This window comes from Elgaria multicarinata, chromosome 10 (assembly GCF_023053635.1).
Source record: "Elgaria multicarinata webbii isolate HBS135686 ecotype San Diego chromosome 10, rElgMul1.1.pri, whole genome shotgun sequence".
Taxonomy (NCBI): Eukaryota; Metazoa; Chordata; class Lepidosauria; order Squamata; family Anguidae; genus Elgaria; species Elgaria multicarinata.
In genome coordinates, this window is record NC_086180.1 from 30714397 (window position 1) to 30736920 (window position 22524).

Below are 22524 nucleotides of genomic sequence, written 5' to 3' on the forward strand. Positions count from 1 at the left end.
GAAGGAAATCAGTCTCTTTAATATTCATGGGAGAATACTTATGTTTAATTAGAATACATAAAGCACTAACATCAGAGAGAGATAAACCACAAAATACCCGTGATGACCTTGTTCAGCCAGGGGGAACAAAACGGAAAACAACACAATCTCTGTGTGGGTGAAAAGCCCAGCTCTCTGAATAGGGCAAAATAGTAACAAAGAATTTTTAGCTCAGATATTGGGGTACCAGGAGCTCACAGCCCTTCTATGCCATAGACACTCCTGGTATCCCAAACTTTCACCATGTTGGCAGTATAATTTAGAGCCAGTGGCATTATTTTGTTGCTGCTACTGTTAAACAATTTGGAGTCAGAAGACCTTGTTGATCTACAGCCTTCCCCCAACCTTCCAGATGTGCTGGACTAAAACTCCCATATTTCTCAGCCACTGGCTATGTTGGCTGGGAATTATGGGAATTGCAGTCAATACATCTGGAGGATGTGAGGTTGGGCAAAGCTGATCTACTGAAAATTATCTACAGATTTACCACATCTAACATTTAGAACATAAGAAGAGCCATGCTGAAGCAGACCAAGGGTCCACCTAATCTAGCATTTTGTTCACACCGTTCCGAACAAGCTGCTTGTGGGAAACCCACAAACAGGCCTTGAGTGCAACAGCACCCTCCTGCCCATGTTCCCCAGCAACTGGTATACATAGGCATACTGGAGGCAGCAATTAGCCATCAGGACTAGTAGCCACTGTAGCCTTCTCTTCCAGGAATTTATCCAACCTCCTTTCAAAGCCATCAAATTTGGTGGCCATCACCACATCTTGTGGAAGTGAATTCCATAGTTTAACTATGCACTGTGTGAAGAAGTACTTCCTTTTATCTGTTCTGCATCTCCCACCGATCAGTTTCATGGGATGATCCCAGCTTCTCATATTAGGAGAGAGGGAGAAAAATGTCTCTACACCATGCATAATTCTGTACACCTCTATCATGTCTCCCTTTAGTTGCCTTTCCGCCCCCCAAGCTAAACAATCCCAGCTGTTGTAACCTTCCCTCATAAGGGGAGCTGCTCCAGCTTCTTGATCTTTTTCACTGCCCTTTTCTGCACTTTTTCCAGCTCTGACACCATAGATTGCTCCTCCACCCCATTCTAAGCTCAGCTATGTGCCATTCCTGGCCTTAGAAATTACCAGTAAATTCCTCTACAAGCACAGAAGATGAATAAAATCTTTTGTTTCCCTTTCAGGTGTGTGTGTGTGAGTGAGAGAGAGAGGGAGAGAGAGAGAGAGAGAGAGAGAGAGAGGGAGAGAATGGATGGTGATTGAATAGGGTGTGTGTTTGACTATGAGGGAATGGATGTGTGGGGTGTGTGAGAGAAACAGAATGATTTGGGATTACCCTTTCTGCCTTGATACGATTTGCCACCAGTCCTGCTCAATGTTGCTATTATTACTTACCCCTGAAGGAATGCATCCCTCACTTCAAAAAGTTCCTGCAGCCCTCTTGTAGATAGTTCCAACCCCACTTACAGAGATACCAAATTATATTCATGAGGACTATCCCCTTATTATAGTCCACGCATTTGAAAACTTTGGAGCAATGCAAATGGCAGTACCTGGGTGCTGGGAAGTTAAATGTCCTTGACTGCAAGTATATAGGAAATGCTTGTCAGGACAATTATAATCAAAGAGTAAAATGATTCAGCATTCTTACTAGCTCCTCATGCATTGCTATAGCAACCTGGTATGATGACTGTAATTTGGAAGGATGTAAATGGCAATCGTCCTACTCACGAGGTCACAGAGATATCACGGTGGTTTGCCTATACTTAGCAATTGCAAAGGCTGATTTTCTAAAATGGGGCATGTAAGAGGTGTGAAGGCCCTGAGATCAATACAAGGCCTTCAGTTATACAGAACAAGGGCCAAAACAAATGTTACTTGGAATGTGTGTGTGTAGCACCTATGTCTTCCCCCCATTTTTATTCTAGAGTAGCTGTAGGGCCCCCACATTTCAACTGGGACCCTACTGTGGGGGTGAGCTTTTAACACCTGGGCCTACTCTAGAGTAAAAACGGGGTGGCGGAATAGCTCCTAGACACACATTTCTAGACATGTCTATTACGGTCAGCTATTTAGAAACCTGCCAAAAAAAGACGAAAAGGACTAAAGTTTTTTTTAATTTTAATTTATTTATTTATTTATTTATTACATTTTTATACCGCCCAATAGCCGAAGCTCTCTGCCATGTTTGACTTTCAGATGGACTTCATGAAGAGAGGAATAATCTTTTTCGGGGAAATTGTTCTGTAGGACTGTGCACCGTAAAGAGACGGACTGAATTGGCACTTTAGAAGATGCCACACACCCTGATTTGCTCATTGTTGCTTGGCATCCAGCCTCTGCATTTCTCACTGCCTTTCTTGATTGTTACTAACTACTCCAAGTTTCTGACGACTCGTGGCATTGTGCTTTAGCCATCGCTGTCCCGTTAGCGACTCAGCACTTCCAGTGAAAGCTCTTCCGTGGCTCATTTTCTAAACAAATGGAGATCCAGAAATTGCTGTGGCACCATTATAATCAATTGCTTTACACTTTCTACCGGTTCGAAGCAATCTGCACTTTTGCAAGAAATAAAACTGCCATTCTGCACCTCTGCAAAAAACTTCGTCTCAAAGGGCCAGGCATTTACATCGCTGAATGGTGCTATTGTTAGGGAGCACGTGACTCCATTCCCTTCGGAAGATTTGCTGACTTTCCTGGTGAAAGTATCAAACTATTTTTTTTAAAGCTAAAAGAAAGGAAATGTACTTGAATGGGGGAGGCAAAAAGTTCAAATTATTTTTAAAGCAGGTCACTGATTTCATTTGGGGGCTATGAATGGATGGGATTTTCAATGTGAGGTACCCTTACAGCAGGGATAGCAAATTTGGGGACTTTCAGATGTAGTTGAAGCCCCAACTCTCATGAAAGCCATGGTTTCTCCATATTTGCCTTACAGCTTTGGAAAAACAAATTGCAGAAGGATACCCACAATTCCAAGAGTAAATAGTGAGCTATTTTCTTCAGTTAGCAATCATACAGCCATATATTACAATCATGAAGAACTATGTGGCACGAACAGTCCTGAGTTACCAGCCTGGACTTTGTTATCTAGTCCACCCCTGATTCTGTTCAGGGAGGGGTTGCTCTTTGCTGAGGCCAAGATAGCCAGAAACACCACTGACATTGATGAAGGAGGGAGGCAATTCCATCTTGTGAGTTGTATAACATGACATGCTCACCCATCCCACAGGCTGGCCTCCTACTCTTTATAATATATGATAGTTCCAGCTCAGTTCCATCATCATATATTGAAATAACTATCCCTGTGTAAATTAGACACTCCCCCCCTCTCTCTCTCTCTCACACGCACACACACACACAGAGAGAGAGAGAGAGAGAGAGAGAGAGAGAGATGGGGAAACCAGTGTCTTCATCATGCAAATATAGCAACCAGATAAGTAGGGTCATTTGCATGGGTCTTTCCTACTCCCCAAATGGTGTCCATATCAGTGAGTAAATAATCAGATTGGTAGGCTCTAAGGAATTGATTGTGATAGTTCATACTAGAGATGTGCCCAAATTTACTCTTGAAATCCTCCAGCCTATTTGTGGGCAGAGAAATCAGGGGGACAATTTCACCGAATTTCTCCAGGGGGAAGAGAAATTCTCAACAGTTTCTCACAGGTAGGGCACACCATTAATAGAGGTTATAGCACCCTTTCTTTCTTTCTTTCTTTCTTTCTTTCTTTCTTTCTTTCTTTCTTTTCATTAGGGCTTTTGGTCCATCAGCTGTATTGGCAAGCTGCCCCCCCCCCCAATTTTGCATCCTTCACAATGCAGGTGTGAGGGGGCAGTGTGGTGTTCAGCTCCAGTGTAAAGATGGAGGTAGTGCTGAGGCAAAATCTCCCACTGTTCTGCCTCATTCTCAGGGAGTTTTATCATTTATTTTGGTGGCATTTTTTTAGTTCATGTAATGACTGTGAGGGGGTTTTGTGTGTTTTTCTTTCTTTTATGCACCCTTCCATTGCCCTGCAGCATCCCAAGCTGCCTGCACTTCTTGGTGTTAAAAAGCCCTGTGGGAGGAATTACCTCATGATATCTTCCCCTGGGCTTTAATTGAAGAGTGGGTAAGCAGGGAGGCTACTGGTTGCCAGAGAGAGGATTGTATGATGAAAAACAGAATACTTGTGTGCACTCCTTACCCACCACCTAAGCAAGGTACACACAAGAAACCCAAACCCAAACATCAAATTGAATGAGAATGGTAAAATATGGGAGAAATTTCAGCCCAGCAGTACTCAGGCACTTCAGGCACTGTGAGGTAGCACCACAAGAAAGCAGCTCCCCTACATCTGGGATGGCAGCGACTTTCGGCCAACGTATACACACAAAGTGAATTAGAGCTGTGCTTGCCAAATAAACAATCTTTAATTTTCCATGGCATTGTTTTGTCATATGTTTTGGATAATATGTCCTTCACATTTCAGCTGACTGGCTAAATGCAAAACATATGAAATGCCACCTTCTGCATCATTTCGTGCTGAAAGCATTTTCATTAGAAGCAGCAGAACGGGTGGTCTTGTGCATAAAACATGCTATTCAGCAAGTTTTATGCACAAAATATACCTTTTCCATTAGAGCAAAAGAAATGGGTGCATAAGTCAAGATGGTGGACAGACAGTCCAGTGGCAGCCTCCAGGTTGGCTCACTGGCCATGCGTCTCCTAATTCTTTCTCTTTTCTCTGTCACCACTGCTCCTAGATAACCCAAGCTGAGGAGAACAATCTTTGTTTCAGTGTAGGCTGGTGGTTCTGATGTCAGTGAGGCAGTGAATCATGTCAGGTTTCAGTCAGAATCAGTCAGAACTCTAAAGGAGCTATCCAAGGTATTTTGCACCTTGGGTAGCTCCTTTATAGTTCTGACTAAAACTCAGAGTGGATTCACTGTCCACTGAAATCAGAGCCACCATGCTCCACTGCTTCCTTTGGCTCTCAGGGTGTTTACATGGGAGTAGAAAGACAGCCTGCTGTCCTCCCAGTCTTTGGTGGCCTAGCAATTATTCTGTATTCTCTTCCCTCCCTCAGTGACTTACAAAAACAAAACATAGCCCAAACAGTCTAGACAGCATGGGGGGAACAAACCACCCCTTGAAGGTGTCACTAGGGATCAGATGCAGCCCAGTCATCCAACTGAATAAAGTTCATTAAGGTAAAGATGAAAGCAAGATAGTAAAGGATTGTAATGAGTGTGCACAATTAAATGGGGAAACAAAAACTATGACCAAAATGCTGGTCTAACTTCAATGTATGCTGAGTAATCTAGGAGAGCTTTAGACCTACATCATGGTCCCTGTGGCAATCAATGAAATGTCTTGAGTTGGTCAAAGATGAAAAGAGGGGCAACTCAAACTGGACATTGTGCTGTGCTTTATTTGTTTGATAGGGGTGATCTTCCCCAATGGGGGTTCAGATGAGGGCAACGAGGATGATCAGGGGTCTGGAAACAAAGCTTTATGAGGAGTGACTGAAAGAACTGGGCATGTTTAGCCTTGAGAAGAAAAGACTGGGGGGAGACATGATAACACACTTCAAATACTTGAAAGATTGTCCCACAGAGGAGGGCCAGGATTTCTTCTCGCTCATCCCAGGGTGCAGGACATGGACTAATGGGCTCAAGCCAGAGTCTGGCTGGATTTCAAGAAAAACTTCCTGACTGTTACAGCAGTATGACAATGGAACCAATTACCTATGGAGTTAATGGGCTCTCCCACATTAGAGGCACTCAAGATGCAGCTGAACAACCATCTATAAGGGATGCTTTAAGGTGGATTCCTGCATTGAGCAGGGGGTTGGACTTGATGGCCTTAGAGGCTCCTTCCAGCTCCACTGTCCTATGATTCTATGATCATGTACACAGGAGATGCCCAAGGAAAAGGGCACTCAGTACCGGAGTAGGGACATATGAGAAATTTATTTCAGTTTGTTTTAGACTGGAATTTATGAACTTCACAACTCCCAGTCTCAAACATGGACTCAAACCCAATCTGAGGTATACTTTTTCAAGCTTGTGATATGATTCATGGACCAAAGAAAACTGCATTAAAAATGCGTACCTTTGAAAAATGTATATGAAAAAGTGTGCATGTTTGAAAAATGCACACAAATGTGCTTTGATCATTGGGAGAAAAATGCAAAAATGTGCACAATTGATATGTACAATTGGGGCAAGGCACACTGAAATATGTGCAAACATTCGTGCAAACCACAGCTCGCAATCTGACATGGGCGTGAGTCAGAAGGAGCTTTGAGGTGGAATTCGGAGAACTTTGATGAGCTCTTGTGTAGCTGATCTGCACATCCCTAAACTGCAGTTTACCCTAGGAAGACCTGCAGGCCTGCTTTGCATATTTGAATGGCTGCAGGACAGGGTGTAAACAGCAGCTGCCATTCCAGCCCTTTTCAGGAAAGCTAAAACATCAGCATTGGTAAATGCAGGATTCTTGATAGTATATACCATAGGTGGGCAATTTCAGGCCATCCAGGTGCCAATTCCTCCCCATATCTGCCATGGGCTGCACCCCTCCCAGTGCCACCCCCATCCTACAAAACATTAGAGAAGAAGTCATTTAGATCATAGTCTCCTCTACAGAGGCTTAAAGTGATTGAATTTAGCTTGTATTCCAATTTTGGCCTCCATAGTGGTTTGCCCCCAGTTTGGGCAAGCAATCAGTGATTATTTTCCAGGTAAAAAGAATTTTTTAGAAAGGATTTTTTTGCCAACTAAAATGATAATAAAAAAAAATAGGAGCAGCGGGGGCAAAATGGTGACAGAGACCACCACCCCTGGATTGTGGTAGGGTGTGTGCTCATCCAACCTATAGGGCATGTCTTGCCCACCCCTGGTTTATATGAAGAATGTCTCTATTATACCACTTTCAGCTCTCTTTGCAAACTATAATCTGTCTTCAGCTGACAACTTTCCATGAAATCTGGGATCCTCAGAGATCTAAACAACTGCCTCGATGCTCACTAAAATCCCATGGACTCTTTTTCTTGTCTATCTCTTCTTCAGAGCATTTTCAATTCAGGACAATGTCATGATTCCTTTTCAGTTATCTTATCAGCTGACCTGTTAAATAATGAACACGATTTGGACTTTATAGAGAACAATAAATTTCACTGCTTTATCAGAATTTATGACCCTCTTTAAATTCCAGATCAGATGGAGGCTTCATGAACTTTGATGGAATTTGCCTGTAATCTTTTTGGCAACACTTAATTACAACTTTGCTGTAGGATCCAAGTCCACTTACATCTGCCAGATCATGTGGTGATGGAAGCTATTACTGTATATTGCTTTAAAATGTCACTAGAGAATTATATGGAATCAGTTGACTAAAAAAAACCAACAACCCGTAAGAGGCAGTTTAATTGCAGGATTGAACCATGAAAACAGAACACCCTGTTCTGTACAGAGAATGGTGCTACATGCCTATGAGAGCTAAGTGGGATTGCTTCTAAAACCTAATCTACACCAAGCAGGATATTACAATAAGCAGTATATAAAAGGCAGGAGCCTCACTAAGCAGGATATAGCACTATGAAAGGGGTATGAAAGTGGTATATGATATCTGTCAATGGGCCCCAACAGTTGTTAGTACACTTCAATACCGATATAAAGCAGCATTGTGGCTCTTGCCTTTTATAGACTGCTTTCATAGTGCAATATCCTGCATGGTGTAGATTAGGCCCAAGTCTTTTAGGTCAGGAATTGGGGGAACCTCTAGGCTGTGGGCCTAATCTGGCCTCTTAAGACCTGACCCCTGGAGAAATCCCACCTGGAGGAATCCTCACTGTTATCTCCAATTTCAGATTGGAGATAACAGTGGCAATATGGACAGCAGAGGCCCCAGATGGTTGTGGGAGGAGAAATCCTGCCTGTGCTGGCCAAGTCAGTTCATGCACCACACAATGGGGAAAGCATGCACTGCATGAAGCTGGAGACATACTGAAAGAATGTAAGAAGAGTCATGCTTGATCAGACAAAGTGTCCATCTAGTCCACCATTATGTTTACACAGTGTTCAACCAACTGACCATGTTTCCCAGCAGTGCAGTACATAAACATAGTGCCTCTGATATTGAAGGTAGCTCAGCCATCAGGATTCATGGCCATTGATAGCCTTTCCTCTAGAAATTTATCGGACCCCTTTTAAAACCATCCAAATTGGTGGCTATCACTACCAGACGTCATTTTTCAAAAATCCGTAGTTTAACATCCTGCGTGAAGAAGTACTTCCTCTTATCTGTCTTGAATCTACCACCCATCAGCTTCATGGGATGATCCCAAGTTCTAGTCTTATGAAAGAGGGAGAAAATTGTCTGTGCCTTCCCTCAATAGGCGGGGTGGGGGTGGGATACGGTGGAGGCAAAGCACCCCCAGCCTAGTTGATGGTTGGAACACTCCAGCCCATAAGTCATGCCCCACACTACAAGAGTTCTCTCTGAAAAATTCTTCCATTTGGGGAGATAAGATTCATGTATGAGGGAGGGAGCATGTCCAGTATGCCCATACTAGACTAGAACATGTCCCCAACTCCAGTCTTCATGTGTTTACTGGAGTTTTGGACAGAGATATATACACGAAAGGTCTCCATGCCAGAAGGAACTTTGCATTATCAGAGGGCTATGCTGGTCCAGAATACACTTATGTTGTGGGTGGGTTGAGCAGGCATGGGCCCATCCATGTATAAAGTATACGCATGATGCGGGCACCATCTGAACAGCCCTGCATTCAGGCCACTTTCAATCCAACTGATTTCCCTGGGTTTTGTGTCATTTCCAAGTCTTGCAAACTTGCTTAACCAGAAGTGACAGTGGAATAAAAGAAATGTGTCTACTCCTGGTAAGTGATGCCTGTCTCAAAACTACTTTCAACTTAAAAACCAAACAATGAGTGTCTGTCCTCATTAGTATATTTGTATATTTGTATATTAGTATATTTGTTTGCTGACCAATTGTGATGCCACATTTTTCAAAATTCTTGACCTCGGCTCAGGTTTTGTCAAGATCCAAGTTTTGGTGTGTGCAATAAAAGCACTTTTGTCTTTTGAACAAAGTTTGAAATATTTGCTCAAAGATATATTTATGTTGTGAGGATATGTTATTCACCCCCATCCCTCAAAGCCCTTATATGACTACACAATCCCGCCCACCCCCACGCCACCAATATTGCACTCATTGGTGCTGGGAATCAACATCATTGGGCAGCTGCTGCTGTCCATCCCCCTGCAGGGGGCATGCTGCTGGACACTGACCCCTCCATTCTCCTCTTTGTTTTCGGCACCTGCCACCTCCAAATCTGCAAGCAGTGATAAGAATGATGAGCTGAAATTACCTTGTGGTCTCCCTCTGGATAGTTAAGCAGCTTGCACTGAGAGGAGAAGTGAATGGGCAGTAGTGACAGTGGTGAGGAGGAGGAGGTGGGCCCTTTCCAAGAGGGAACCAATGAGGGCATCTTGCCAGATGGCCATCCAATACCTGGAGGTTGCACTAATTGCAGTTGTAATGCCATGTGGAATGCGATTGGTGAAAATGTCATTGACTGTTCCCTGCTGTGGAATTCCCACAGTTCCTGGTTCCCGTGCCCATACTATTTTGTCACTTCTGAATGCTCTCCTGCAGTGCCAGTCCAATCTGGCAACACTCAGCCATTGCTCCCACACCATGGAAAAGCGGAAACCAGGAACCAGTTGATGCAGAAATGTCCGGCCGTTTTGTTGACCTTCCTTTTAGTTGTATATGAAACCATGGCAATGCTGCCATTCCTTAGAGGGTGGCAAGCAGAAGAGGATTTGGAAACCAAGGCCAAGATGGAAATGCAGGTTGATAGTTGGGTCTCAAATAAAAGATTTTGGAAGCACTGGCCTACTAGAGTTATTTGACTGAGACCAGATGCTTCATTTTCTTCTTCAGGAGCCCAGGAACCTTAACATCTGAATCAAACAAGACAGCCCAAGCGACGAATATTTATGGCTACAGTTTGGAGCTCATCCAAAATGCACGAAGCTGCCATTTGTGGAGGGTTTCTTATCTATTGATGTGTTTCATTCCCTGCTGTTATGAAACATCTAGATTTCATAGCCCTTCCCTGAACAGTGAACATCACTTTAATCTGATAACAGAAGTGCTAGCGCAGCATGACAGAGGGATAATACACCTGTAAAATGACCATGACCTATCGCATTGCACGGTTTCCCTTGAGCGCAAAGCTTTTCTCGGTGCATTTCAAGAGACCATTTGCTGCCTGATACACAGAGTAAGCATCCTAATTTTGACTGCTGTGCTGCAGAATTAGGACTGGCACAGTTTGGAGGCAGAATCCCAGTGGAAGTTGGCCATGGCGTTCATCCAAATGATTGGCTGAGTGTACCAAGAACTCTTCTGTTTTACTAAAAATGAGGCTACAACCCCATCTGCCAAGTTGGAGCCTGTTTGAGGCATAACATTGAATTCCTGGTGGTTTACCAAAGGCACACAACAACAATGCTTGTGGCCAAATCGTCAGCTGGTGGAAGCTGATATCACTTCATTAACTTCAGTGGAGAAAGACCACTTTGCACCTTGTGCTAAACCTCAGCCTTTAAAAAGTCTGCTCAAAGATTTATAGTTCAAACATTTCTAAAAGACAAAAATAGAAGGCCTTGCTTTCCAAATCCCAGTTTCTGACATGTTGCTGACTTGGGTTAAATTCATCCTTTAAAAGCACACACGCACATATCCAGTGTTGAAAACTGTCCCATTTCATGGATTTGTGATAACAGAATAAATAAAATGAAAGCAAACTCTATGGAAGATGTTAATAAGAACTCAACATGGAAGGAACTACTTTCTGAAGACTTTTCATATTTGTAAGGGGGAGCATGAAAGATACACAGACATAGCCAAAATGCACAGGAATGAATAAACAGCTTACATCTAAGAAGCTGCATTTCCAATTTCCACAGGGGTAGCTATGTCAGACCAAGCCAGCACCATGTTTGAAGGAGTCTTTGGTAAACATTGCTCTGGTGTTCCTCCCAGTGAATTGACACGGCATCAGAGGGCTGGCCAGCACTGCAGACAGGAAGCAGAGGGCAGCTTGGTGCTCTGAAGAGAAGCACTTGGCAAACTGGCTATAGCAGTTACCATCTTAATTTTCCCAGAATGCCTCTGGGCCTTATGTGTGAAAGCTGGAGCTAGTGCAAAATGCAGAAGCTCGGCTGTTGTCAGGATCTGCCCCCTTTCTGCCTGCAACTCCTTTGCTGAGGGAACTGCACTGGCTGCCTATTTGCTACCAGGCCAGGTTTAAAGTGTTAGTACTAGTGTACAAAGCCCTAAATAACTTGGGACCAGGATACCCGAGAGAGTGCCATCTCCCTTACCAACTTGCCTAGTCCCTGAGGTCATCAGAGGTCATGCTCCTGGTGGTTCCACATGGACCTACAGCATTCCTGGAGTCCACCTGAAGAAGAGCCTTCATTGTGGTGGCCCCTTCCTATGGAACTCCCTGCCTTTGGAGGTCAGGCAGACACCAACATTGTGTTGTTTCTGGCATCTCCTGAAAATATTTTTAAAACACCACAATTAAAACTGCAGGAGCTATACTAGAGTGACCTGTGTCCTACTTTCCATATGGTCACCCTGAATCTTTATTGATGGGTCAATCTTGTGCAACTAGGTTCACAAACTGAAAAGGCTGGGGGCACGGGGTGCTGGCTGAAAGAGGTTAATGCTTTATTTATCTGTTACACATAGTATGTTTCTGATTGGAGAGTTTTCTCAAATGCCATTGGGTTTGTTTTCTTGTAGTTGCCCAGCTGTACGCTGGATTATCCACTTGAGTTGTCTGTATTTTATTTATTTTTATTTGGTCCATTTGCTTTTCCTTGCATTATCTCTACTTCTTGACATGCATCTTTAAAGAAACTCAACACATATAATGTAATAAAAAAGAACAGGAAAGGAAAAGAGGCTAAACAGAAATGAAAAGAGGGGTCCTGGGGGTGCAAACACAGCCTAAGAGAGGCAGACTGCATACCTTTCTGACGTTACTTAAATCTTTCAGCAAATTTGTTATCTCCCTCTGGACTCTCCATTTGCCCTTCTCATGTTTCATTTCCCTGTTTTGGAATTCTAGTATCTTCATACCTTGACTTGCACCTGTTATAACTGATAAAATATTGGCAGCCCTGTGAAAGCCAGTGGATTAACAAGAGCACAAACAGGACAAAAATGTATTAAAAGATTAAAGGAGCTTAAATTTACTACAGCACATGGAGCAAAGTACAGAAACTCTTCTTAGCAGACAATTTTCACCATCCCCAGGACATAAACACAGTCCCTGCGACCTTCCATTTACTTACATGGCAATGCTATATAGAAAATGTGAACTTCCAATTTAAGGATCCTGTGGCACTGTTCTGGATATTGTGTGTGTTTTTATGTATTATGGAAAGAGCTCTGAGACCAGTGGAGGCTGGTGGCTGCAATGTCAGTGGAGCAATAACTCTGCTCCGGGTTTCAGTCAGAACTCTAAAAGAGCTATCCTTCATAGGGAGACCATGTATGGAAAGGAGGACGGGGCTCCTGTATCTTTAACAGTTGTTTGGGAAAAGAAATTTCATCAGGTGTCAATTGTATACATGCAGCACCAGGTGAAACCCCTCTTCGTCACAACAGTTAAAGCTGCAGGAGCTATACTAGAGTGACCAGATACAAAAGAGGGCAGGGCTCCTGCAGCTTTAACTGTTGTGATGACGAGGGAATTTCACCAGGCCCTGCATGCATACAAATGACACCTGCTGAAATTCCCTTTTCCAAACAACTTTTAAAGATACAGGAGCCCTGTCTTCCTTTCCATATGGTCACTCTAGAGTTCTGCCAGATTCTGACTTAAACCCAGAGCAGATTCACTGCCTCCTCTGACATCAGATTCACCAGCCTCTGTGTCCGAAATCAAGTGGTGGAAGTAAAATAAATAGGGATAAATCCAGCAATACATGAGTAGTCTTCCATTAATGTAATGGGACTTTCTTTTCCCCCTCTCACTGCAGCCCCCACATTTCCCCAAATCTGCTATAGAGAATTTGGGAGCACATAGATTTCTGCAGGAGGGAGTGGAAACTTTATCCACCAGCAGTTTCTGTTCCAGGGTCTGACACCTTGGATATGACTTACTGATAGAAACCTTTGCCAATTCTTTATAAGACATACTGCTAAACCCTGATACAACCCAAAAAGCATACCCTAGAAATGTGTAGTTAGGAATGTATAGGTAGTTCAGGTTGCTATCGACATTCAGCAGCATCAACCTGTCTTTATGGGGTCATACCACTGGGCATGCGGGGGGGGGGAGACTGAGGCCTTAGCTAGACCTAAGGCTTATCCTGGGATCGTCCCGGGGTTGTCCCTGCCTGCTCCCGGGATATCCTGTGTGGCATTTACATGAACAGGGATGACCCCGGGATGATCCTGGGATAAACCTTAGGTCTAGCTAAGGCCTGAGCATATTTCTCCAACAAAAGTTAAGCACTCTTCAGTTCTCATGGATTTTATTGCTTAAATTTTCTCCCACTGGAATCTAAGGGACCCCAAAATGCTTAATTTTGACTGGATCATGTTATATGTTCATTGTTTGAAGATCTGCTGGGTTTGCCTTGCCAAATCCCAACTCTAATTTACATTAAGGAGGGGGGAGAAATATGTTTGATTGCCTTTTCATGTGAACTTACCCAATTTCATCTCTTTGAACCACTGTGCGAACTAAAGGTCAGTTATCATTTGAAATTCGTACTTCTCCAAATTTTGCAGTGGAGTTCTCCAATCACAAAATGTATACAAAATTACATATATAAGAAGAAATAATGTTAAATGCATTATATTATGAAAATTGCTTGCAAAAGACATGTCTATTAAGCAAAAAGGTGAACTGAATCAAAGACTGGAAAAGTGCAAAACTGAGAGCAACCAAAATTGACAGATTTGCCCAGTTTACATGCCTCCCTAAACACACTCTAGAAAAGACGACAAGAATTCTAGCACAAACACAATGCGAGTTCACACCTCTTCTTATGGATCATCACTGGGCAAATTGGTCCTATGCCATCCATTGGTTTTTCAGGGGAAATCAACTGTCACAAAAGACAACACGAAACACAGCTGCAGTAGCAACGTACTGCTTGCTGCTCTTTTCAGGAAGTAGAATAAATGGCAAAGATGAATGGTTCTCTCTTGAATGTGAACACTTGAAGGGCCTTCTCGGTGGTAGCCCCCCTGATTGTGGTATGCTCTCCTCACTAAAGTCTGCCTGGTGCCAATATTATCATATTTTGTGCCAGATTATCATACTCTGGCACAATATGATATTATCATTATCATATTTTGTGCCAGATTTTTTTTGTGCCTCAGGCATTTGATGGCAGATGATGGAGATTTATGTGGGTTATTTTATCAGGTCCCAGTGTCTTATTACAGCTTTTTTTTAAGAAGCTGTTTTTAGACTATTCTTAACATGTGTATGTTACAGATTTTTATATTATGTTAATTTATATTAATGTATTAGTGGACTGAAATCTTTGTGATAATATCATAGCTGCCAATCTTCTTCCAGCCCCAATTCAAAGTCCTAAATATGGCTTGGGGCCAGGTTACCTGACGGAGTGTCTCCTCACATATCTACCTACATAGACCCTATGATCATCCCCAGAAGTTCTCCTCCAGGTGTCTCCACCATATGAGGTGAAGTGGGTGGCTATAAGAGAGGAGGCCTTTTCAGCAGTCTGTACAATACCCTCCTCAGAGGGTATAGTCTTTTCAGTGATCTTAAGACGTTTAAGGCACAATCCTATACAAGTTTAGACAGAACAAAGTCCCACTACTCCAAGCATCCCCCAGCCAGCAGTGTGTGTGTGTGTGTGTGTGTGTGTGTGTGTGTGTTTGTGTGCAAACTTTGGTTTTTGTGCTGCACTGGCTTTATCTTTGTTTTAGAGTGTGCCGTTTTTAGCGTTGCCTGTACTTTTGTAGTTTATATTTTTAACTTATCTGTAAATCTTCCAAAGAACTTCTGGCTATTGGGTGGTCTATAAATGTAAGAATAAATAGAATAAATAACAAATGTCTTTGTATACTGTTTGCTGGCCAACACAAGCAGAAAGGTGTTATTTCCAATCATGTCCAGCTTGAAGAGTTCTCAGAGGCAACTTGTTGGTCACCTTGAGAAAAAGGATGGTAGACCAGATAGGCTTTTGGTCTAATCCAGCATGACTCATTTTAGGCTCTTTCTTATGGCTTTCTTGAGAGGCTCATGAATACTGTGACATTTTGGAGGAAATGTAGCAAAGTCCAGGTTACAGAAGGAGCCAATATTCAAGTATTTCAGCCTGGAAAACTGGAAGAGAAATTACAAATGGCTTTTATTAAATACATTCAGCTCTAAGGTCTTGTGTTTCTAAAATGTACAATTCCAAGAGGACATCACTTACAAGTGAAAATTATGCCAAAGGAAAACGTTTTTAACTAAACCAATGTTCTCCATGAACCAGCAATGTTTACACCCTCAGCAGTTTGAAGAATTAATGATCACTTGACAGCATTAAAAGCTGAAATGAAGAGGTCAGTCTTTTCTCCACAGGAAATATGGAGCCAGGAGAATTATTTCTATTGTAACTCTTTTGGGTCTTAAATTTTCAGGACAATCAGTTCCACATTTCCCTTCATTTTTACAGATGTCTACTCCCTGCAGTGAGCTTTGAGGGAGGCAAAATAGCTAAGGGGTCAGGGCATTGACCACACATCCCTGAAGGTGGCAGGTTTGAACTCCTTTCAGCTTGTAGCAAATTGATTTCCTGCAATCCAACTGACTGGAATATATCAACAGTGTAGTCTGTGGGGAAATTAAGGTCGGCAGATGTGATTCTGGCCATTGTGTACACTGAAAGGGCAAAATGGATTTCAACATGTATTTCAGGAGGCTCAAAGTTTACAATAGACAGGATGTATTCACACACACACACACACACACACACACACACACACACACACACACTTACTTTTGGGTCAGAAAGGATTGGGATTCACTAATTTACCACCAAACTATGAAAACAACATGATTCTGGGATCCATCTTGTCCAGCACTCTGTTCACACAATAGCCAACCAGCTGTCCACGAGAAACTCACAAGTAGGACATGAATGCAACAGCACCTTCTTGTCCATGTTCCCCAGCACCTTCCACCCATATTTCCCAGTCATACCATTCTGATTCCGTAGGGAGCAAATAGCTATTAGGACTAGTAGCCATTGATAACCTTTTTCTTCATGAATTTGTCCAATCTCCTTTTAAAGCCATCCAAATTAGTGGCTATCACTACATCTTGTAGTATTGAATTCTATAGTTTAACTATGCACTATGTGAAGGAGTAATTCCTTTTATCTGTCCTGAATCTCCCACTAATCAGCTTCATGGGATGAACCCGGTTCATTAGATGTCTCCCTATCCACTTTCTCCACACCATGCATAAGAAAATGAACTGATACAATGAACCATACTAATAATCAGTCAGACATTGATATGCCCTTCTAGTTTTGAAGGCTTATGAGTTATGTGTGGTCTTTCCTATCCTTGTTACCTGCAAATGCTAAGAATCAAAGCTTGGATTTCACTTTTTAAAAATGAATGTTATAAGCTGCTATGAGAATTTTTCATCCTTTTTGAAATTAAGAGGGAGACTATATGTTTCATTAAACAAATATATAAATAAAATCCACACATAGAAGTCTACCTTATAGCCCTGATGGTAGTAATACTGTCCCTGAATGCATCTGTAGTATATTGTTTCCAGAGGGGTAACTGTACTAGTCCATTGCAGCAAAAACAACCAAAGAGTCTTGCAGCACTGTAAAGACAAACAAATACATTCTGGCATAAGTTTTTGTGGACCCTGACCTCTTCATCACATGCATGCATCTGATGAAGTGGTCAGGGTCCACAAACGTTATGCCAGAATAAATTTGTTAGTCTTTAAGGTGCCACAGAATTCTTTTCTTGTTTTTGTATTATACTACTGATGACGACACAGTTTACAAGAAATGAGTCTGGCAGCAGATGGGAAACAGAAATGCAAGACTCCAAAGAGAACAATGTGGGGTCCATCCTTTGGATCCACTTAACCCTTCATGCTCTTATGTTCCAAAACTAGAAACCACTGGCCTCCTGTCATACCTGCATGAAGACTGTCAGTTGTACATCAAAGAATGTGTCCCAATTTCATCTGTGTTTGCTGTGATTTACCTGACTCCCTTTTTTCCTTCCCTTTGTTTACTTCTATCTCTTTGAGACTTTCCAGAACTGTTCTTGCTCCCTTTCAGCATGAATCAAGAGAATGGCTTCTTCTATTTCTTCCTCCTCACAACACAAACTCATTAGCATTAGAGCCCAAAGCTATTGGTAAGGACATGCTCACATGCAAGAAGGTTGTGTTTCTGTGCAAGGAATGAGCAATATTATAGTCTCAAAGACTACTAGTATCACCTTACTATCATGGCTATGCACCTACAAAGAGCACTTTGCACCTGTCAATCTGAACTTGGCAAGTTAATTCCACCTAGGTGCATCCTAGGACACTCCTCAAAGTGGGTTGGGAAGCAGTGGGATACCATTCCATGTCCTTTTAGGCAGACCTAAAACTACCCCACTGCATTTCAACATAACTGAGGCTAGATCTACACTACTGCTTTATAGTGCTATTGAAGTGCACTGATAACTGTTGGGGTACAAACCACAGTCCATATATCACTTTCATAGTGTTATACACTCTGCTTTTTATTCCACATTCATAATGATTTGACACAAGGTGTAGATCTGGCTATTGTTGTGTTTGAAAAATTGTCTGTCGATAACTGATATGGCTGTTTTGAAAAACCATTTAGCATAATTGTGCCATCAAATCTTATAAGCTTTGCAAAAACTGAAAACAAACAAACATACAAAAACCCTGGTCCATTGCAGTGTTGGTGGGTTTCTTATACTTGGAGTGTTTGTTTGGAATTTATTTCTCCATAGAGGTTGGAAGGCTGCTCCAGAGAGCCCTGCCAGTTACTTTCTCACTGCAGCAAACTCAGTGTTCAAGAATGACCAAACAGCTTGAGGGAATTGCCCCAGATTTTGTAAATGAAACGGAGACAACCAAGCAGTGTTGTCTCCAAAGTTTTGAGGGCCCTCGGCCATCACTCAGTTAGTCTCCTCCCTCAGTCAGTGAGTCTACCTACCATTGTCACTATACAGCTGCTATTGCTCCTCATCCTTTTCCTCATCACTGCTACCATTTGCTTGTTAGACAGGCAGAGAACCACTGGGCAAGTAGGTAGTGCCATCTGATGCTCCTCCTTCTCACCACCCACTGTTGTCTGGGCCAGAGGGAGAGGCAGGTGAACAAGCAGGTTGCAATGATGAAGAGGAGGAACAATTCCAGGAGGCTGATGTCAGTGGGCCTCTGCTGGAGTGTGGACCTTCAGCAGGTGCCCAACTATGCCTACCTTTGATGCCAGCCCTGCAATCAAGTGTGGTCTTTGCCGATGATATTTTTACATTTTTTGGCCACCTAATCTGGAAATGAAGTTCCCCAGGTTCCCTTTCCTCTGAGCCAAGTAATAATAACCATCCCTTGCTCTATTTCTTTTTCATTTCCTCTAAATCTAGACATTACACCCCCAACCCATTTCACCAGCATCTGTGCTTTCCCACGGCATGCACACCTCCAGTTCCTCCTCTCTGCCATTTCCCTAGTACAACCTCCTCTCCCTAGCTGGCAAATGCTATTTCCTCCAGTCTGCATCTTTTCTGTCCTCTACTTAGGAGCTCCATCAGATGAGTATGCTCATTACTTGGCATTCACAGATTTTCACAGGTCCCTCTCATGATGTTGTCTGCCTCCAGTGTGCCTCCCAGCCCTTCTAGCCTTGTTCATGCCACACACAAAAAGCCTGGTAAGTCCAACGTATTTTTAAAGATGGAAGTTGCTGCTATCTCCTGCTGTGTGCAGGAGAAGCAGCTTAATCAGAATGGCCCACTGAATGGGCCATGTGCATGTTGTTTACTTCCTCTTTCAAAAGAGGAAGTAATGAGGGACAAACATGCAGGCGGAGATGTGACGGTGAGCAAACACCATTTTCCTCATCTGATGGAGCTCTAGATCTGGTAGGAACAGATATACTGCCTCATGTGCTTTGTGAGTATTATAACAAGCCAATTCTCTCTGCTGTCATCTTTGCATAAGTCTGTGTTTTAGAATAATCTTTGTAAAAATAAATCTTGTTTTGTTTTGAATCTAAGGAGAGCCAATTTTTCCAAATTAAAAGTGTTCAGGCAAAGTTTCCCAAACTTAGAAAAAGCTACTCCCCATCCAGATAAGCGGATTAGTGCATAAATTTGCTTTATGCACATCACACCTATGATGAAGGTCACCTTTTGGTCATACATTCCATGCACATGCAAAATTGGTTTGTCAAGGTGTATAACAGACTGAGGACGTACAGCAACAACAACCAGGAGCCAAGGGAGATGGGAGCAAAGAAAGAACAAGAAAAATACCAAGGCAGAGTTAGGAATTCAGAATGTCTATTATATGCAAGCAAGAATTTATGACCTTTTGGAATATAAACACTGAATTCTGAGCTATAATTCTTTTTTCTTTTCTTTTTTTGAGACATGATCATAACTTTGTTGGAACAAAATACTTCACTGCAAGGATCAAGAGTGGCAACTCCAAAATTCTCTGGTTTTGTAATTTTCCACAATGAAGTCATTTTAGTCATTTCCTATGTTAATTTCGTTATTTCCAAATCATGGTTCTTTTCCTTTATTGCAAAATTAGTTCTTTTTCTTTACTCAGTTAATACTTTACTATCTCAACCATTTTTGTTTGCTTGCTTTCTCGTTACCTGTAGACAGTCTTGTTTGTTTGCTTATTCGTTTGTTTGAAGCTCAGGCTCAATTATAAGTAATGGCATATTCAAATTTGCCAGCTTATTTGCCACTTTGCCCTGTAGTTGGGGTAAATAATCCCCCACTGCTTTCAATGGGAAGGAAATAGGTCAAAACACACACACACACACACACACACACACACACACACACACAGAGAGAGAGAGAGAGAGAGAGAGAGAGAGAGAGAGAGATTTGGAAGGAAGGGAGGAGAATGCTGCTTATCCCTCAGTTCCACCCTGCTGACACGAGGACTTAAGACAGTGTTCTTAAAACTGTGGTTTGGCACCCATCAGTGAGTCTTAGGCCTTAGCTAGACCTACGGTTTATCCTGGAATCATCCCGGGGTCATCCCTGTTCATGTAAATGACACACAGGGGATCCTGGGAGCAGGCAGGGATGACCCCGGGATGATCCCAGGATAAACCTTAGGTCTAGCTAAGGCCTCAGTCAAACTGTGGGTCTCAGTGCTGCAGACTACCCAGTGCCTCTTTGCTCAACGGCTCTGTGCCATGGCTGCAGTATACACAGTGATTAGAGAGTAAGGATGATGATGATGGTGATGATGATAATAATGGGAAGCTGTTAAAGCAGGAAGTAAATGTAAAAGCAGGAGGAGGGAGAGATGAAAGGAACTGGCAGTTGGGAATAAAACACAAGTTAAATGTGAAAGCAGAAGAAATGACAGGAGATGGCTAAGAAGATGGGGGCAGGGAAGGAAACCCCCCAATATGAAATAAACTTTTCTCTACTCAAAGCAGGGTACCCTAACCTTTTTGGGTCAGTGGGCACCTTTGAATTTTTTAGAGTGTCATGGGCACTCTCATAAGGTGCCTGCCATGAAGAGGCTTGCTCTTTCATAAAATGGCTGCCATGGTGTGCATGGCCAGTCACAAAACATTCATTTTTCAGATGGCGTACTGGTGAGACTACTCGAAAAGTAATTAGCCCAAGAACCTAAGTATAAGGCAAGATGAGGGACTGAGTTCCAAAATACAAAACCACTCTTCAGATCCCAAATAAAGGGCAACACTTTGCTTTGCAGCATGGCAATCTCCCAGTGGAAAATAAATAAATAAATAAATAAATAAATCTTAAGAAATTAAAAACAAACAAACAAACTGTAGGTGTCAAGAGAAGTGTCCATGGGCACCATTTTGGAAAACCAGACTTAGAGCCTGGATCAGCGAATTCTCCCCAAAATAGGAGGCTCAGTAATGATACCTCTATCACACCAGCAATTTAGTGCACTCTCTCCATGCCTCGTGTGCGGATTTGCAGCACAGTACTCAGATGAAGCCGTGCCTGTCCTGCTGACACCCCGCCTCTTCCCCAGCATTTTCTGTCTTTTCCTAGAATGCCTAAAGTCTGTATTATTTTTTGTAAGCGCATTTAATGCGCCCTTAAGCCTCATATAGTGCTGCACTCTCACATTTTCCTTTGTTGGGGCATGTGCTGTGACTGGAGTCTGGCTGTTGGCTGGAATGGATTGCATCAGGTCCTGGCAGGGAAAAATAATCTCTCCCAGCAGCCGGCTCCAAACCTGAATATAAAACCCAAACCTTGCATCCCAGACTCAAAAGGATTTTTTAAAAATTGTACAATGCCTGAATCTCTGCAGAGACAGGATTGTATTCCCTCAATGCCCCCAAAGAGCCAGACTAAAGGGTCATTCCATTTTTGCTGGGCAGAAAGGCGGTCTGGTTGAAGTACTCATCTGACAGGACCTGCTTGTATATGTCTTGTGAAAGGTGATGAGGAAGGAGCAACCAATGGAGAAAGAGAAGGGACGAGGTGGAGTGGAACAGCAAAGAAAAAGCAGCATATTCAGGTGAAAGGGACCATAAGCTTGGTGCGCTTATGCATCGGAGGTAAAAAAAAAAAAAAGCAGTGGCAAAGCAAGGGGGAAATTATGTGTGATGGATCCCAATGTCTGTACTTAACTTGGAAAAAGCTGAATTCTGGAACTCCCTGATACAGAGAAATAACCATGGCAAAGAATTTAGCAATTTTCACAGGGGTTAGATATAAGAATAAAATGATATTTGCAATTGCCAGCTGATTATGCCAAACTCCACCTTCTGTCTTCTGGCCAACAAGATCACACCACACCTGTCCTTTTCCAGCTTCACTGGCTGCTAGTCCATGAATCCACTAGGTAATCTCCCTCCTATCATTCAGTTTCAGGTCCCTCTTGCTCAGCAGGGCTGAATTATCGTCATGGCCACCAATTTGGATGGCTTTAAAAAGGGGTTGGATAAATTCCTGGAGAAGAAGGCTATCAATGGCTACTAATCCTGATGGCTATGTGTTACCTCCAGTATCAGAGGCAGTAAGCCTATATACACAAGTTGATGTGGAACATGGGCAGGAGGATGCTGTTGCGCTCACGTCCTGCTTGGGGGTTCCTGGTCAACAGCTAGTTGGCCACTATGTGAACAGAGTGCTGGACTAGATGGATCCTTGGTGTG

The 22524-nt window shown here is 42.7% G+C and overlaps 1 protein-coding gene across 1 annotated transcript in view; it reads right to left on the reverse strand.

Annotated features, from left to right (window-relative positions):
* Positions 1-18251, reverse strand: part of CASP6 (caspase 6) — a 459872-nt gene extending 441621 nt beyond the window's left edge. The window contains exon 1 of the mRNA XM_063135879.1: positions 18247-18251. The gene's annotated coding sequence lies outside the window, so the exon portion shown is untranslated. The remainder of the gene's footprint in view (positions 1-18246) is intronic.
* Between the last annotated feature and the right edge of the window lie 4273 nt (positions 18252-22524).